This window comes from Hyperolius riggenbachi, chromosome 11, assembly GCF_040937935.1.
Source record: "Hyperolius riggenbachi isolate aHypRig1 chromosome 11, aHypRig1.pri, whole genome shotgun sequence".
Lineage (NCBI taxonomy): Eukaryota > Metazoa > Chordata > Amphibia > Anura > Hyperoliidae > Hyperolius > Hyperolius riggenbachi.
The window spans coordinates 25,465,797-25,485,839 of record NC_090656.1 but is presented as its reverse complement, the minus strand read 5'-3'; positions in this window follow the sequence as shown (position 1 = coordinate 25,485,839).

The window sequence follows — 20,043 nt, the reverse complement described above, 5'->3', positions numbered from 1 at the left end:
CGAACAGCCGGCGACTGTGCCGACTGTCATTTCAATATTTACCTTTGCTGGCTCCAGCGGGGGCGCTGTGGCGGCTTTCCATTCCGAACTACACGGAAATACCCGATCTCATTCGGGTCCGCTCTACTGCGCAGGCGCAGGAAACTTGCGCCTGCGCAGTAGAGCGGACCCGACGGCGATCGGGTATTTCCGTGTAGTTCGGAGCCGACAGCCGTCAGAGCGCCTGCGCAGGAGCCAGGAAGGTAAATAATGACGTCACCGCTGCCCGGACTCCACGGAGGGCTGCAGCGAGACCCCTGACGGATGGAGGACGGCGTGGGAAGCCTCATTAGGATCCGGAGGCTTCCCCCACCCGAGGTGAGTACCCCCCAGGGGATATTTTTATGTTACAGTTCCTCTTTAAAGGGGGTAAAGCCCACGGTCCTCAAGTGGTTAATACAGTCAGAAGGAGGCGGAGCTATGCAAATCATTTGGTCTGTTCTATGTGGCATTGAACTGGCCAACTTTGATTATGAGGAGCCTTATTTTCTAACGATTATAAGATTAACGTTACATATTTAGGTGCAGAACTTTGCTAACGAATCTATGTAGCCAGACTATTGTAAAACTATAGTCTTTGTGTGGGGGTATGTTGTTGTCACCATAAGTTGAATGATAAATGCGATTTTGACTATAAAATGGAATCTATTGGTCTGTATAAATGTGGATGTGTGAGGAGGTCTCAGCTGTTCCTGATGACAGGTGTACTATCTCTGATATATACCAGCTCTTCCTACCAAAGTCCAGCCGGGCATGTAATAATTCATAATCTTCAGTATTGAGGGCAGAGGTATGTACACCCAGGTTGTCGGGGACCACATCCACCATTTTTTTATACTGTCAAAGAATAGACTTAGTATTTAACTGCTCACGCTATGGCTGCATAGCCTGCGCAGGGGATTATAACACTGCTGTCATTATGCTGCGCTGCTGTAGCTTAGTGAATCAACCCCAAAGTGTACTATAGTACTGGATCTTAATTCAGTCAATAATTGGGAGTATTTTTTTTTTTTTATTCTTCAGCAAGCGAGCACAGACAGTGTCTAAGCTAGATCAATATGCAGGGATTTGCATGCAATAATCACACAACAGAAAACATAGGTTTCACCAGTTCATGCAGATACAGTACTGATAGTGAGCTCCTCTGTCCACATTCCTGTGCAGCCTGGATGATGCTGTAGCATTGCAGCCGTGCACAAGCAAGTCACAGATGACAGGCAATTCCCTCAGTAATCAGGCAGCAGCTTACACGGGTAGCTTTTAAAGGTATCCACGCAGCCAAATAGTGTGCAGATAGCGAGAAGGCTACAAGTGGCTGCCAGTCCGCCCACCGACCACAGCGCATGGGTCTCAGACTGACTTATGATGCATGTACCCGCCCACTTTCCACTATAGCCAGATACAGAGTACTGAAGGGGCTAAAAAACAGGTTTACTACAACAGAATTTACAGCATTTATAACAGAATAGCTGAATTGTTCAGACAAAATCTGCTTCCTTCAGCTGCAAAACAAAGAGAGGTAATGACTAGGGATGGTCTGAAATGTCAGTTTCCGATTCCGCAGAATGTCTGATTATCCGCCAATGCGATTACCGATTTCACAGATTTCCGGTCGGTTTCCGATTTCCAAGTTTGGATTTCCGATTTCCGAGTAGTGTTTATTGGCATTTTTTCCATTCTCTGATTGGCCAAATACTTCTGAGTTGTCTCTGATTGGTCCATTGATTATGAGTTCTGTTATTGGGCTAAAATTACTGAATTGCAGTAATGCAGTATTTCTGCAGAAATCCATTTTCTGAGTTCCGATCGGAATTTCGAATTTTAGTAATGACTCTTTGAGCTTGTCTGAAGGGGCCAAAAAAACAGGTTTACTATAACAGAAGTCCTATTATATCAGAGTTTACTATACCAGGCGTTACTGCCATATACTTAAAATGGCGCTTGGCCGGGACCTGGACATTTACTCCTAGTTTACTATACCTGAATGTTTACTATATCAGAGTTTACTATAACGAGATTACACTGTACACAGGGCTGGATTAGTACTCTTTACCGCCCAAGGCCACTGTCTGCAGCAGCCCCACCTTTAGTTTTGATAGCCAGATGACCCCCTCCTCCAGAATAGGTAGCCCATTGGCCCTTTCCTCCAGTATAGATAGCCAGATGACCCTTCCCCCCTCCAGTTTAGCTATCCTGATGACTCATACGCCCCTTCCCTCTAATATAAGAAGCCAGATGACTAACTCCCCCTTCCTTTTCCATATAGGTCTGATGACCCACCTCCCTCCAGTATAGGTAGCCAGGTGACCCTTCCTTTCTCCCTAGTATAGCCTGCTGCCCACCTGCCCTTGATCCTGTGGTGCCCTAGGCCATTGCCTATGTGGCCTTGTCTTAAACCCGGCCCTGACTGTACATAAAACAAGAAGGCCATACTATGGCTTTAAATAAAACATGAACTGAAATTAAAAGTCACAATACACATCCTCATGTAATACTTACTTTCCACATAGTCTACTCATCAATCTCTTTATTGTCTCCTGTGTCCTGTTTGTCCACTGCGATCAATGGAATTCTCCATCCTCCATTTTGAAAATGGCATTTACCCTGTAACAGCTTCCTGGTCAGCACAGTGTTAAACTGTAATATCCCCACTGGAGCCGTAGAGAAACGTGGGCATTACCTTGCACATCAGTTGTCCTTTCAGTTATAACTGACAGCAACTTATATATTTCAGTTCTGACAAAGCCTTGTCAGAACAGGCAGGAATCGTTGTAAGAAGGAAATGGTGAGCTTCTGAGAGGAACTGACAGCGAGGTAAGTATGTAATATTCATTTGCAGGAACATCATGTGTTTATTTTTTAATAATTTTACTCGGTTCAGGCTCCCTTTAAAAGAAACCGAAACAGAGAAGGATATGGATTTTTCCCTTTAAAATAATACCAGTTTCCTGACTCTCCTGCTGATCCTGTGTCTCTAATACTTTCAGCTACAGCCCCTGAACAAGCATGCAGATCAAGTGCTCTGACTGAAGCTAGACTGGATTAGCTGCATGCTAAGTTTCAGGTGTGTGATTCAGCCACTAATGCAGCCAAAGAGATCACAAGGACTGACAAGCAAGTGGTATTGTTTAAAAGGAAACATCCATATCCCTCTCAGTTAAGGTTCCCTTTAAGTAGCATGCTAGTTATCATATATAAGCCTAGCTTTTCTCCTCTGTATGCAAATTGAAGTGTACATTTTCCATGCAGACAGAGGGTGGATACAGGAATGGTTCTCTGCACGCTTCCATTGTGATAGCAGGTAGTTATTTTCGGGTATTCTGCTCCATCAGCATGCTCCAGTGACTCCTCTGAAGTTTGCAGCACCTGTGTGTTCACTGTGTTAATCCCATCCTGACACATAATGGAAGGAAATCAACACAAAGTATTTTCCCGATTTGAAATGCGTATGCTAAGCAGCCCTGACTGTGCTGTTTTGCCATCTTCAAAGAGCTCCCAGGTCTCGCTGCATAATGTAATAGAGAGAACAGAGTTCACCGAAACATAATTGTGTCATGCTGCGCAGAGCTCCACCGGATGGGAGGGGGCAGCCAGCGCAGAACCTACAGATTAGGGAAAGATTGGGGGGCTATTAACCCCCTGACAGTATGCTTCTTTCCGGATTGTAGGGTCTAAAATTGGTGCATTTTTTTTTGCAGACTTTTAGACCCTAAAATCTGGAATTAATCCCTCCACAGAGAGATCTGCAGCAGCCCCAGCACCCACTCACCTCCCTGGGATACAGCGCTGCAGTTCTCCCCCAGTCCTCCGGGCGGCGATGTAACCTTGTAGAGAGATTGCAGTCTGTCGTCATGATGACAAACGGCAATCTCACCCGAGGGATGCAGAGACTTGGAGGACAGGAAGGAGAATGGCTGCCGGCTTCTGGATCCACCGGAAGGGGAGTGAAAATGCCCACTGCACCCTATGCTCTGCACTTTCCTGCCGGCAGCTACCATAAGTCACGCTCGGGGTTACCTCTCCTAGCTTGTTTTTTCCACTCCAAACCTGACTCATAATAACCGCCAAGGAGGTTAAGTTGTACCTCATATCTTCTTCTGCCTATGAGAGCCGATCGCTCTCCAGTGTCCCAGGGGGTTGTCCCCAGTACAGCGCTGCTGCCGATTGCAGCGCTGTACATGTAAATGGGCCGCGATCACAGCGTCTAACAGTATCTCCCATGCGGCGATTGCCGCTCGGAGACTGAAGGCGGGTCACAGCTCCGCCCCTCAGGCAGGAGATGCATGCGCAGCCTGCGCGCGATCGCCTTCATTAGCTGGCCCCAGGACTTTACAACGATCGGCGTTAGGCGGTCCTGGGGCTGCCAACGCGGCCACGCCCATTGGCGTGACGTGGTCGGCAGAAGGTTAAATAAATAACAGCAATAGTTTTTTGTTTTTTTTTAACACTTTCAGTTTGGTAAAATAAAAGAGAACCTCAAACAAGTTATTAATAGGACTAGCACTATATACGCGTACGTATAGTTATGCAACCAGTCAGTTGGGCGCAGGGCGAGCCAAGTGACGACTCATCCTGCTGCTGCTGAAATTCCCAGTGCTGTAAAAAAAATCTATTCCCCCTCCGAGTCATAGCATCTCGGAAGGAGAAGTAATTTGGGGTCCAGCAATTGCCAGAACCCCAAATTACATTTGCGCGGGGTGCAGCTGAGGTGCCACATGTGCTGAAACCACCTGTTTCACTATATGTACCTCTATTTATCTCATCATTTCACATTCTGTATCAATTAGAGTAGGTACCCTTTAAAAACCACTTGATGGTTCTGAGACAGTATATCTATGCCCCCAGAGACTTCATCTTAGCTCCTGGGGCGTAGTAGATATATGTATCTCATTGCGATCGCCACTGCTTGTGCTCACACATGGTCCCATGCGCGCTCCCGTGCCCACTGATGTCACTGCCCAATAGTAAACAGATCAATGAATGAACACAGTTCCCATTTACCGATCTATGTGCCTGTGAACAGTGATAAGCAATAAGATGCTAGGGGTCATTGATTAAAGAGTGAAAGTAACACATACACTCATTACTTCCTTCTGGGGGGGCATCTAGTGGCCAAATAGTAAATTACAGCCGAACACATTTATTATTATAATAAAAATACATAAATCTCCTATTAAAATAACCCCTTACCTCCCTTTCCATAGTTACCAAAATAAAACACTTAGATTTTTTTTTTAAAGTGACAATTGAAAAAAAATACATAGTGTAATGATCCGCTCTGCTGTCTGCACAGACAGACAGCTTTTTGACCATTTTGTAGGTCTGAGTTCTGCAGGTCCCTGGAAAGGAGACCTGTCTTCACTCTGCAAGTTTCAGAGTTGCTCTGCTGGTGAGGAATTTGCATCTACTTGTCATGCAAATTGCTTAGCTGCTTTCTTTGATGGCTTGCAGTATAAATACCTTTTGCTCCCAGAATTCCCGGCTGGTCATGATGGTTTGTTCCTGCTAACTTGCCTGGAGTCTCAGCCCTCTGCTCATTGTTGGCTATTATTGCTAGCTTAGAGTAGATACCCTTTGGGAGTGCTCCTTGCATTCCTGTTTAGTGCAGTCAGGATTGTGTATATTTGTACTGCCTATTCTGTCGTGTCTTGTTCTTGCGATTGCGCTGTCGCTAGCAGTTGGCAGTAGCAAATTGTTCTGTGTTTCCTTTGCGATTGTCTTGTCGCCAGCGGCGGTCAACAGGAAATCATTCTGTCTGTTGGGATCGCATCCGCCCTAGCGGTAGTGGCGGTGGTTCCCTCTGTGCTCTGTCTGGGAGTGTAGGCCAGAGCTGCGTTTGCTACTGGTTACTCCTACTGTCTGTCTTGTCTGGAACGAACGCTTGCTGTAGGCTCGGTGAGGTAACCGTTTAGCAAGCATTCGCGTTCTCTATTCATTTTCGTGTTACATTGGTTAGTTAGGGTTGGCGCGTTTTGTCTCTGTTGCGCTGTTCGTGCGAAGACCGCGTCATTAGCGTGTTTTGTCACTGTTGCGCTTTTCGTGCGGTGACCGCGCTTAGCGAGTGCGTTTGTTATTTTCCTTGGCGTTCTGATCATTGTTGTTTGCTGTGTCTTTCTCGCTACACTTGTGCTCTGTCTCTGCTCGGTCTTGTGTCGTTGTTGGCGATCGCCACTCTTGCGGTTGCGTTCCCACTTGGTTTCTGCTGTTGTGTGTTCATTGTCGCCGAGTAGCGACTAGATTGGTGGACACACATACATTCTGTCTCTGTGCTCATTCTCTTTCACTGGGGGCTATCTTGCCCTGTATTGCTTCCCCTCGTACAATTCCTACCTGGCATCTGTGGCAGTACAGAGGCTTTGTTCCTCTGCACTCCACAGCTCCATCTGCCGGTGGGAATTCCCCTCTACAGGTGCATTGCACCAAAGCTGGGTTCTGTCGTTTTATATGCTTGTGCGCTGACCACGGAGATAATTCCGCAATCATTACTCATAGTTACCTTAAGGATCTAACTTTTTTAATATGTATGTCATGAGGGTTTATTAGTGTTGTTTTTGCAAATTAGTGACGGACGCAAAACAGAAAAAAATACACCTTTATTTCCAAATAAAATATTTTCACCATACATTATACTAGGGACACAATTTAAATGTTGTAATAACCGGGACAAATGGGCAAATAATATGTATGGGTTTTATCCATAGTAACACGTTTTATTTTAAACCCATAATTGCCGAAAACAGAAATAATTCATGTTTTTCCATTTTTGTTCTTATTTTTCCCTTTAAAATTCATTTAGAATAAAATAATTCTTAGTAAAATGTACCACCCAAATAAAGCCGAATTGGGGTGAAAAATACAAGTTGTAGATCAGTTTATCGTGATAAGTAGTGATAAAGTTATTGGCAAATGAATAAGAGGAGCGCAGAAATGTGATGAATGCTCTGGTCCATAAGGGGAAACAAAAAACCCTTCATGGTGAACTTGTTAAATCAATTTTGAGAGCACTTTGAGAGAGAGAGAGAGAGAGAGAGAGAGAGGGAGGCTTTGCTGCCTAGTATAGCTCAGGGTGCAGAGCCCTGCCTGGTCTGGGCTCCAAATTGTGCCAATATCGGCCTGCATGGGTGGCAAGAGGTTAAATAGATAGGCTTGGGGGGAGGGGGGGGCGAATGCCACTCTTTCCATTTTCTTAGGGCTCGTTTCCACTAGTGCGGTGCGGAATCGCCTGCATTCCACCGCGGACGAAATTGCATGCGGGTGCGATTCTGCATGCGTTTTTGCGGCGATTTCGCATGCGATTCCGCATAGGTAAGGTATATGCGAATTTAACCATGTCACTGCCTGTGTAAATTAACATTAATACCTATGCGAAATCGCATGCGATTTCGCGGCAAAAAACGCATGGTCACCCCGCATGCGATTTCACTATTAGATACATTAGCGGCGATTCGCGCACATTCCTTCTGCACGCGAAATCTGACGGCTCTGCCGTGCAGATTTCTGCCGCACCAAAAAACGCTCCCGCAGCCGCACAAGTGGAAACGGCCCCATCCACTTACATTGCCTATGCGAATCCGCGTGCAGTGCCCGCATGCGGATTCGCTATAGTGGAAATGAGCCCTTAAAATGTATAAAATGAGTTTACTGAACTCAGTGTATATATAGTGTGTATACATAGTGGAAGCCAAAGTTCCTCCATAGTATAATAAATGTAGCATTTGTTTTGGACGCAAGGCATGCATTTTCAGCCTAACAGAGGTGGTGCTTGCCTGAGCGATTACCAGTCAATTGCAGCATGTTTTTAGGGAAGCGCAACCCCCCCCCCCTTTCAGAACTTTGTATATATTGAAGCATAGTGCAGTAAAATGTAATTTTTCTGAGTTTTTACATTCTTAAAGTGAACCTGTAACAAAAAAAAGTTGGTACTCTCCTCGGGAGGGGGAAGCCTCAGGGTCCCAATGAAGCTTCCCCCTCCCCTGTAGCTGCAGGCAGTCCAGCGCTGGCTCCCCAAAAGTGTCCTGGAATCCTCCCTCGACAAGCCTGACAAGCGCTGATAAGTGCTGAATTATTTACCTTCCCTGTCTCCAGCAGGGGCGCTGTTTCGGCTCTCTGCACGGAGATAGGCGGAAATAGCCGATCTCTGTCTGGTCCGCTCTACTGCGCAGGCGCAGGATACTTGTTAGAGAGGCCCGACACCGAACAGCTATTTCCACCTATCGCGCCTGCACTGAAGCCGGGAAAGTAAATATTTACATCCCTGCTGTTCGGGGAGCTTTATCTCTGCCGCAGGACCGAGGAGGACAGGGGAAGCCTCAATAGGATCCAGAGGCTTCCCCCACTCGAGGTGAGTACCCCCCAGGGGAGTTTTTTTTTCGTTACAGGTTTTCTTTAAAACAGAAGGTATTTGCGATTATTTAGATTGGATGTGATGTCTCCCAAGATGTATTACTGCTGAATATGCAATTCATCCTTTGTTGTCCCTGGAAGCTAACCACACCTCCAGATCCCCTGGAAGGCAACGATGTGTCATCTTGATAATTGTGCAGAGCCACAATAATCCAACGTGCATACAGACTGTTTCGGATTAGTTGATCCTCATCAGTGCATGGCATGGGTTAATGTGGCTCTAGTCTATTGGGTAAGACTTGAAACACCCAGAACCACAGATTGCCCAGCAAGCTCATGGTGAACAGAACTCCTAGGAGTGTGTAAGGGACTAAAAAGGACCAAAAAGCCCTCCTCCTAAAATGCTGTGCAAAACAGAAATTTGCCTTCTTAAAACAGAAGGAATTTGCGATTATTGAGGTTGAAGTGTGCAGTGATGCATTGTGGGACACCTCAGGAGCAAACTCCAACATGAATAACTGCAAATACCTTTTGTTTAAAAGTAGGCAAACTTCTGATTTGCATAGCATTTTAGTAAGAGGGCTTTTTGATCCTTTTTAGACCCTTAGGCCTGGAACCCACTGAAATCAGCAAACGCAAAACGCAACCGCTAGCGTTTTGTCTGAGCGGTTTGCAAGCGGATTCATGCGCGTTTTTGGTCGTGTTTTGCAACATTGTATTTTTTGCCCAGCGGGTGCATAGCGTTTTGCGTTTTGCGTTTTTATCCCGATTGGTCCTGTTAATTATTTTTCATTTTGTTACAGTGTGCTGAACCGCAAAACGCTAGCAAAACCGCTCAGTTTAGGTTTTGCTGAGCGTTTCTGCTAGCATTTCAATACTTTACATTGAAGCGCTAACGCTCCCAAAATGCTGCAGGTCCTGCGTTTCCGTTTCTGGGAAACGCAAACGCTCCTGTGGAAGTTGCCCCATCCATTAACATCAGCTGAGCGTTTTGGCAAAACGCTAGCGTATCGCAGCGCTGCCAAAATGCTCAAAAAAACGCTCTTGTGGGTTCCAGCCCTTACAGTCTCCTAGACGTTCTTGTTCACTATGAGCTCGCTGGGCAATCTGGTTACCGGGTTTAAAAAACATATTTTCTTTGTATTTTTTTAAAATCAATTTTCTCAAAAACTAGAAGGTCTTTAAAAAAATGTTGACTTGTTCCCAAATAAGCAAATTTTGTATTTTTCACAATTACAATTAGTTTGCGAAATTAGGGAACAAAACAGCGGTGTTGTGCAAAATTAATTACCTATTTGCCGGATATTTCCCATTACAATTTTGCACTGTAATTGTGAATTTTTTCAATCATGCGCAACTCAAGCTTAAAGAGACTCCGTAACAAAAATTGCATCCTGTTTTTTATCATCCTACAAGTTCCAAAAGCTATTCTAATGTGTTCTGGCTTACTGCAGCACTTTGTACTATTACAGTCTCTGTAATAAATCAACTTATCTCTCTCTTGTCAGACTTGTCAGCCTGTGTCTGGAAGGCTGCCAAGTTCTTCAGTGTTGTGGTTCTGCTATGAACTCCCCCTTCCAGGCCCCTCTATGCACACTGCCTGTGTCTTATTTAGATTAGAGCAGCTTCTCTCTTCTCTCTTATCTTTTACAAGCTGGATAAATCATCCTCTGAGCTGGCTGTGCTTTCACATAGTGAGGAATTACAGACAAGGGCAAAGCGGTTTGCAGGAAGAAAAGAGCAGCCTGAAACTTCAGTGCATGAGAGATGCAGGGGAAAGAAACACACAAATGATCTCTTGAGATTCAAAAGGAAGGCTGTATACAGCCTGCTTGTGTATGGGTGTATTTTCTATGTGTGGACATACTGTACATCAACCTACTTCCTGTTTTGGTGGCCATTTTGTTTGTTTATAAACAAACTTTTTAAAACAGTTTTTAACCACTTTTAATGGGGCGGGGAGCAGCAAAATTGTGACAGAGGGGAATAGGAGATGTCCCCTAACACACTGGTATGTTTACTTTTGTGTGATTTTAACAATACAGATTCTCTTTAACACTGCATGTAAATACAGAGTCACTTGAACAGACAGACCATTTATACCATTTTCACCTGGCAGACACAAAGCCACCGGGGGGCGCTCTACAGGTAGTAGTAGGGATAGGAGTCTAGCCCAAGGTCTCCTACTGAATAGGTGCTGGCTTACTGAACAGGAGAAACAGCCAAGATTCAAACCCAGGTCTCCTATGTCAGAGGCAGAACCCTTAACCAAACCAATACACTATCCAGCCACACAAAAACAAAACAAAAAATTGCCGCCAGACAGAAATGAAATATCTTGCAACTATATCTACCTATACTGCATTCTGGCAGGGTTTGTGGACCAAAATGGCAGCTACTAACTAGACCAATCAATCAGAATCCTTGTGGCATTTAAAGAAGAACTGTAGTGAAAATAACAAAATGAAAAAAATTGCTTATTTTTTTACAATATTAATTTATAGGTTATTTAGTCAGTGTTTGCCCATTGTAAAATCTTTCCTCTCCCCGATTTACTTTCTGAAATGTATCACTGGTGGTGACATCTTTAGTTCTGTTATGATCTGTACAGATTGTTCGTTACTAAAGGCTGAGGCTCATACACACATCAGACCATAGTCTTTGGAAAATGAAAGATCACAGACCAATTTTACCCCCTTCCATGTAGTATGAGAGCCACACCTACACAGTCTATTCTATGGAGCTGAACTCCCCATCAGATAGAAATCTTTGCAAGATGCTGCACACAAAGATGCTGCACACATTCAACAGATCAGTATCTGCAAAAGATCTGTGTTCCTGCAAAATGCATTCATAGTCTATATCCTAGGTTCTCAACGTGTGGTACGCGTACCCCAGGGGGTACTTCTGATGGTTGCAGGGGGTACTCGGGCTTGATATATTTAATAAAGACTAACACATTTGAAGTTTTAGAAAAGAATAAATTTTATTTAGACAACACCAAATTAGTGTTTTAGCTAATTAAAAGCAACAGCAAATACTTGGAAATGGTTTAGAACCAATTATCATGTACTATGATTAAATATATATTTGTCAAGGGGTACTTGTGATAATGTTTACTATGCTAGGGGGTACTTGGTAAGTACAGGGTTTTAAAAGGGGTACATACCAATAAAATGTTGAGAAACACTGGTCTATATCTGCAGATCCTCATACACACCTTGTTTAACTGACATTCATCTGCAGATCAGATCCACCAGGATGGATTTTCAGATCTGCAGATGTGTTGTCTGATCTGCAGATGATTGTCAGTTAAACAAGGTGTGTATGAGGATCTGCAGATCTCATAGACTATGAATGCAATTTGCAGGAACGGATCTTTGGCAGGAACAGATCTTTTGCAGATAATGATCTTTTGTGTCTGTACAGCATCTGTGTGCAGCATCTTGCAAAGATTTTTTTCTGATGGAGAGTTCAGCTCCATAGAATAGACTGTGAAGGTATGGCTCTCATACTACATGGAAGGGGGTAAGGTTGGTCTGTGAGCTTTCATTTTCCAAAGACTATAGTCTGATGTGTGTATGAGCCTTTAGAGTTCTATGCAGAGAGGGAGATACTGCTTGCTTGGCAGTTGAAAAAAGCTGTTATTTTCCACAATGCAATGAGGTTCATAGACAGAAAACTGTCAGGACCATGGTCATGACATCACACTGTGGGAGGGGCTTCCCCTCAATATCAGCCATAATGTCCCTGATGATGTATTTGAGAAAAAGTAAAGATTTCTGGGAAAGGTGGTATCAGCTACTGATTAGGATGAAGTTTAATCCTAGGTTACATTTCCTTTTTAACATCCAAAGCCTGATTGGTTGTTTTAATCATCTGCTCCACTTTTCTTTGCGATAAATGTCCCCAGCTGACTTCTATCGGTTTCTAAATAGAACAAGGTGTCTAAAAAGGCTCCTGTTAATTGGTAACCTTTGGCAACTTGTTCACAAATGGAAAAAAAAAACCAACAACAGGAGAGCAGCCAGGTTTTTGTGGCTTGTCGTCACCGGAGAGGTTAATGCAGAAGAAAGTCATATTCTTCACTTTGAAACCTCAAACGTCTCATCGCACAAATAAAAAGGTGCAAGAAGTCATTGAAGATGGGCAATGCGGTCAGCAGTGAGCAGAAATCAATGGGCAGATGTGAAGGAAGGCCTTCTGTGCTGCTGTAATGATTACCCCTCTAGCATTTCGCAACAAGATAAAAGCTCGTATCACACAGCTGTGATGTGAGTTCTGACCTTTCTACTCCATCGCTGGAAATATACACTGGAATCCCTTCTTGTTAAAGAGACAGTGAAGCAAAAAATAAAATAAAATTATGATATAATGAATTGGTTGTGGAGTACGGATAATTACTAGAGCATTAGTAGCAAAGAAAATAGTCACATATTTTTATTTTCAGTCATATAGTGTTTTTTATAACATTGCATCATTCTCTAATATTTGCAGTTTACATACTACTCAGCATTCTAAATGATTTTACAGAGCAGACCAGTGAACTATTGACCTGTCCTCTGGAGAGAAAAAGAAGATAGAATGACTGACAGTTGAGATAACAAGCTTCAGAAGACAGAGCTCTCTGAGACTTTGAAAGTTGTGGAGCTCAACATTTTGGTCCCCGAGCCACTTAGTTATCACTTTTGCCTTATGACACGGTGCTCCATCATGCTGGAAAATGTATTGTTCTTCACCAAACTGGTATTGGATTGTTGGAAGAAGTTGCTGTTGGAGGGTCTTTTGCATAGATGACAACTGGAGTTTCTTAACTGGACTGGAAACAATATTAGACCTATGTCTCTGCTCGTAATGTTTTATTTCTTAGCTGTACTACACATACACATCATTATATCAAATTTTTTTTTTTTGCTTCAGTGTCTCTTTAAATAAAAAAAAATACCTGCTATCTGCACAGGTCTGAGCCTTCACCAGGCCTTTTCTTCAGTTCTGGCCAAAAGTTTTGAGACTGTCAAATATATGAGTTTTCACAACGTTTGCTGCTAAACTGCTTTTAGATTTTTGTTTCAGTTGTTTATGTGTTGTACTGAAATACAATTATGGTCAATAAAAGCACTTCAAAGGCTTTTATTGACCATTACATGAGATTTATGCAAAGAGTCAGTATTTGCAGTGTTGGCCCTTCTTTTTCAGGACCTCTGCAATTCGACTGGGCATGCTCTCAAACAACTTCTGGGCCAAATCCTGACCGATAGCAGCCCATTCTTTCATAATCACTTCTTTGAGTTTCTCAGAATTAGTTGGTTTTGCTTTGTCCACCCGCCTCTTGAGGAGTGACCACAAGTTCTCAATGGGATTAAGATCTGGAATCGGGCGGGCGCGGGTCGAGCGGCATGATTGGTCCAGCTGAATATTATCAGCTGGCCGGATCAGCTGGTGGATACACAGTACAGAAACGTACCGTGTATCCCCAGCATAAGGCCCCCCTGGTGGTGCCTAACCCTAAGACCCCCGTGGTGGTGCCTAAACCTAAGACCCCCCTGGTGGTGCCTAAACCTAAGACCCCCCTGGTGGTGCCTAAACCTAAGACCCCCCTGGTGGTGCCTAACCCTAAAACCCCCCTGGTGGTGCCTAACCCTAAAACCCCCCTGGTGGTGCCTAACCCTAAACCCCCCCTGGTGGTGCCCTCACCTAGGGCTTCCAATAGCCCCCTGCAGCTGTCCGGTGCCCTCGCCGCCTCCCTCCGATCCCCCTGGCTCCGCCGGCAGCCACTTCCTGTTTTGGTGACAGGAGCTGACAGGCTGGGGACGCGAGTGATTCTTCGCGTTCCCAGACACATTAGCACCCTCTATGCTGCTATATGGTATATGATATATGCTATAGCAGCATAGATGGCGCTATTGTGGCCAGGAACGCGAAGAATCACTCGCTTCCCCAGCCTGTCAGCTCCTGTCACCGAAACAGGAAGTGGCTGCCGGCGGGGCCAGGAGGATCGGAGGGAGATGGCGAGGGCACCGGACAGCTGCAGCGGGCTATTGGAAGCCCCAGGTGAGTAAAACTCATTTTTTTTGTTTGACTTAAGTGTCCCTTTAAGGGTGGTTAGGCGGCCAGTCCCGAAATGGTTAAAGGGGAACTCCAGTGAAAATAATGTAATTAAAAAAGTGCTTCATTTTTACAATAATTATGTATAAATGATTTAGTCAGTGTTTGCCCATTGTAAAATCTTTACACTCCTTGATTTACATTCTGACATTTATCACATGGTGACATTATTACTGCTGGCAGGTGATGTAGCTGCTGCTTGCTTTTATGGCATTTGGAGAGGACCATGGTCCTCAGAGTTTCCTGTGGGAGGGGTTTCACCACAATATCAGCCATACAGAGCCCCCTGATGATCCGTTTGTGAATAGATTTCTCATGTACTCTTCTCTTTAAGCTAAATAACCAGTAAAAAGAAGTATTTTTAATGGCTTCAGACTCTCTTAAGGCCTGGTTTCCACTTGTGCATTTTGTGTCAGATTTTTCTCTCAGAAAATTCGCATTAATTTTGCAACTAATGGTAGTGAATGGGGCTGTTTCCATTCAATGCGAATTTTCGTTCGCACGCGTGAAAAAAATGTAAGATCCTGTATCAATTTTTCAGACATCGCGTACGATTCGCGTACAATGCTTTTGTATAGGCAATGCGAATGTTCGCGTTACTTGCCCGAAAATTCACATTAGATCCATGGTTACAGGAAGTTGTCAGCGGTCATGACTAAGCTGTTACTAGGCAGATTATGTTATATTTAACTAATGCTAATTTTTGCATACAAAAATTCGCATTAAAACGCGTAAAAATTTACATGTAAATTTACACCAATCAGCAAAATCTTATACGATTTTTTGCAGGCGAAAATGTCACGCTATAGTGGAAACGTAGTCTTAAAGAAAACCTGAACTGAAAATTAAAAGTCAAAATAAGCATACACAAGTCATACTTACTTACCTTCCATGTAGTCTACTCCTCAGTGTCTTTCTCCTGTCCCGCGTCCTGTTTGTTCACTGTGATCAAGGGAATTTTCCATCCTCCATTTTGAAAATGGCCATTACCCCATAACAGCTTTCTGGTCAGCACACAGTTAAACTGTAACATGGCCCACTTGAGCCATAGGGAAACATGGACATTACCTGGTACATCAGTTTTCCTCTCAGCTATAACTGACAGCAACTGATATTTTACTGACAGCAACCGATATATTTCAGATCTGACAAAATATTGTCAGAACTGGAAGGGATCATTGTCAGAAGAAAATGGTGAGCTTCTGAGAGGAACTGATGGCAAGGTAACTATGTAATGTTCATTTGAAGTTACCTCATGTGTTTATTTTAAATATTTTTACTCAGTACAGGTTCCCTTTAAAGAGACTCTGTAACAAAATTTTCAGCCTTATTTCTTATATCCTATAAGTTCTTATACCTGTGGTCTGTACTGCAGCCTTTCCTAGTTGCACAGTGGCTGTATTATCTCGGTTATATGATCTAATCTTCTTTCCTCTGACGGCTTTGTCGGGTTCAGGATAGAAGCTATACACACCCTCTCCATGCCCCCTGCAGGCTCTGTGTGAGTCACAGACTGAGCTCCTCTCAGCCTATCACATGCTGTTAGCAGCCATGTCTTTTGTTTGTAAACACTGCATAAAACTGGCAATTACAAGCCAGGATTGCAGCAGGGAGAGGCAGAAACAGCACAGAGGGGCCCAGGAGAACATAATGAATAGAATGGTATGCTTTTTATTGTAAGAATTTTAGAGTACAGATTCTCTTTAAGGTGTCAATCTGAGGGAACATTAGATGACGAATAATATACTTACCGGTGATTTATAAAGTCTGTTTTCTTGTTTATCATACACCTAGACCATCCACTCCTTCAAATGAGATCTGCTAGCATCTGTGTTTGTTCTAGTAAGCCTGTTAGATGCCGGTTTTCCTATTATTTGACATATTTGTACAGCTGTGAAAATTACATTTGTTGCAAAGATATGACAATCAACATTTGCAGCTGCGAGCTGGAGAATGGGCCTGTTTTCCAAATCATTTATTCAACTTCCAAGTCAGAGACGTTAAAGTGACGTAGCAGCGGATTCATGCATATGAATTCACTGTTATATTCTGAAACAGAAGTGTTTAATGAAAGCAGAGAAACTGTTTCTTACTCTGAATATATTTCTTTTATAAAGGGAAATCAAAATTGCAAGAAATTGTGTGGCTCACCTCAGCTTGGTTCCACATAATTACTGCTCACACCTTCCCTTCTAATGATGACCATGTTCTGTAGCCAAGCTGACAGCATGAGTCATCACAAGGTGGGGTCAGAAGTGATCAGATGCGAGAAGGCAGAAGTCAGGCTAGACTGAGCTACTTTAAACTATTACAAACACAATTGCTAACTTCCAGCTAGAGCAATATCCTGCCTCTATCTGGCCAGCAGACGCCAGTCAGCCAATCAGGTGTACTGTCATACACCCTTTGCCTACTGTACCAAATCCAGCAGGAACTACATAAATTAGCATAATAGCATTCAGGTGGGAGGCTTGGTTGGACGCAATCGTGAATTGCGTCGTTTACAGGGACGCCCCGTGTAGGCACATCTCCCACACGGCCCCCTCTCTAACCCCTCACCTGTCAACCGCATCCTGGAAGCTGCAAAAAAGAAATTTAAAATCACAAACACTGGTCCGCATCACAGCCGGGGGCCCCAGGTCTCTCTCACTAGCTGGGGCCCCCAAACCACCATGCGATACCTAGAGGGAAGTGTGGGCAAGCCCTGGACCTCTCACCTCTAGGGAACTCACCCCACCACCTCTAAACTGAATGCCAACTGCAACAAACACAATTGCTAACTTCCAGCCAGAGCAATATCCTGCCTCTATCTGGCCAGCAGACGCCAGTCAGCCAATCAGGTGTACTGTCATACACCCTTCCCTCTAGGTATCGCATGGTGGTTTGGGGGCCCCAGCTAGTGAGAGAGACCTGGGTAGAGATGAGCGTAATGGCGTAATTACGATTTCGCGAAATTTCTCGTAATTAGTGTAATTACGTTTATGCCCGTAAGTACATAATCGTAATGAAGAAGGATTTCGCGAAATTTCGCGTAAGCGTAATTTTCGCATTGCAACGGGTATTACGAAATTAATGCGTATGGCCATGCTCCCGAAGCGGAAAAGTTGACGCATGGATCAATGTTAGGTAGCCGCCGACTTTAGGGGTTAATAGCAAAGCCCCCTTAAATGCTAAGAGCCTCAAATTTGGAGAATATATTAAGGAGATCAGAAGGAATAAGAGGAATTTTTTTTTTTTCAAAAAGACCTTATAGTTTTTGAGAAAATCGATGTTAAAGTTTCAAAGGAAAAATGTAAACATTTAAAAACCCGCCGACTTTAACGCTTAATAGCAAAGCCTGCTTAAAGTTTAGGAACACCAAATTCCCAGGGTATATTAAGGGGATCCGTGGGAATAAGAGGAACATTTTTTTTTTCAAAAAGACCTTATAGTTTTTGAGAAAATCGATTTTTAAGTTTCAAGGGCGAAAATGTCTTTTAAATGCGGAAAATGTCAGTTTTTTTTGCACAGGTCACAATAGTGTATTATTTTCATAGATTCCTTAAGTGGGAAGAGTTTTACTTACTTCGTTCTGAGTGTGGGAAATATAAAAAAAAAACGACGTGGGGTCCCCCCTCCCAGACCTCTTTAACCCCTTGTCCCCCATGCAGGCTGGGATAGCCAGAATGCGGAGCACCGGCCGCGTGGGGCTCCGCACCCTGACTATACCAGCCCGCATGGTCCATGGATTGGGGGGTCTCGGAAGGGGAGGGGCAGCCAAGCTTTCCCCTCCCCCTCCGAGCCCTTGTCCAATCCAAGGACAAGGGGCTCTTCTCCACCATTGATGGGCGGTGGAGGTGGAGGCCGCGATTTCCTGGGGGGGGGGGGGTTCATGGTGGAATCTGGGAGTCCCCTTTAAAAAGGGGTCACCCAGATGCCCACCCCCCCTCCCATCACCCAGATGCCCACCCCCCCTCCCAGGAGAAATGAGTATAGAGGTACTTGTACCCCTTACCCATTTCCTTTAAGAGTTAAAAGTAAATAAACACACAAACACTTAGAAAAAGTATTTTAATTGAACAAAAAACATAACTTTCAGTTGGCTGCATGAAAGCCCACTAGAGGGCGCTCCGGAGGCGTTCTTCCGATCGCCTCCGGCGGCCAGAAGTAACACGGAAGGCCGCAATAAGCGGCCTTCCGTGTTTCGCTTACCTCGTCGCCATGGCGACGAGCGTAGTGACGTCATGGACGTCAGCCGACGTCCTGACGTCTGCCGCCTCCGATCCAGCCCTTAGCGCTGGCCAGAACTGTTTGTTCCGGCTACGCTGGGCTCGGGCGGCTGGGGGGACCCTCTTTCGCCGCTGCACGCGGCGGATCGCCGCGCTGCAGCGGCGATCAGGCAGCACACGCGGCTGGCAAAGTGCCGGCTGCGTGTGCTGCTTTTTATTTTATTAAAATCGGCCCAGCAGGGCCTGAGCGGCAGCCTCTGGCGGTGTTGGACGAGCTGAGCTCGTCCAGACCGCTCAGCAGGTTAACAAACCCTTGCTGAATATGATTTGGGTTCTCCTACTTTCTTCCTGCAATATTCTTCAGCCCAGAGAATTGTGAATACCCCACACGCCAAGGTAGCAGAAACAATGGGATTTATTCTGAACTGAGGTCCCTAGTCTCAGCCAGCAAAATAAAATAAACAGGTCTCACAGTACAGTATATAAACAGTGGAAGATATCGCATTCCAATGTTCTACGAGGGAATGCAATATTTGCAACAATCAAATTCAATATGAAAGCAACAACTGCAGTAAGCAAATTAGTTATAATAATAATGTGATCTAAACAGGCTTATCAGCAATCTGTATGAATGACTATTAATCTACCCTGTTCACTGGCCAGTTGCTATTAACAGTCTTAACGTTGGGGCCCTGTTGGAGCTTGTTTGAACCTAAGAAAGTTACATGCACTGTGTTATGAAGAAACTCATCACTTAGATGGTGGAACAACTCCCTGAGTCTGATGAGCAATACCGTTGGGCCTAAGTCCTAAACAGTTTCAGTTCCTAGGGAGTGGCAGTCTCTCCATCTAATGACCCAGTACTGTATTAACATGTAGAGGTGGCCACAGGCCCTTACCGCTGTGCTGATGCAATTCTGTAAACAGCAGGATGTACAGACCAGGTATATATATAATATAGTGGTTTGCAAAAGTATTTGGCCCCCTTGAAGTTTTCCACAATTTGTCACATTACTGTTACAAACATGAATCAATTTTATTGGAATTCCACGTGAAAGACCAATACAAAGTGGTGGACATGTGAGAGGTGGAATGAAAATCAGGCATCATTCCAAACATTTAAAAATAATAACTGCAAAGTGGGGTGTGCGTAATTATTCAGCCCCCTGAGTCAATACTTTGTAGAACCACCTTTTGCTGCAATTACAGCTGCTAGTCTTTTAGGGTATGTCTCTACCAGCTTTGCACATCTAGAGACTGAAATCCTTGCCCATTCTTCTTTGCAAAACAGCTCCAGCTCAGTCAGATTAGATGGACAGCGTTTGTGAACAACAGTTTTCAGATCTTG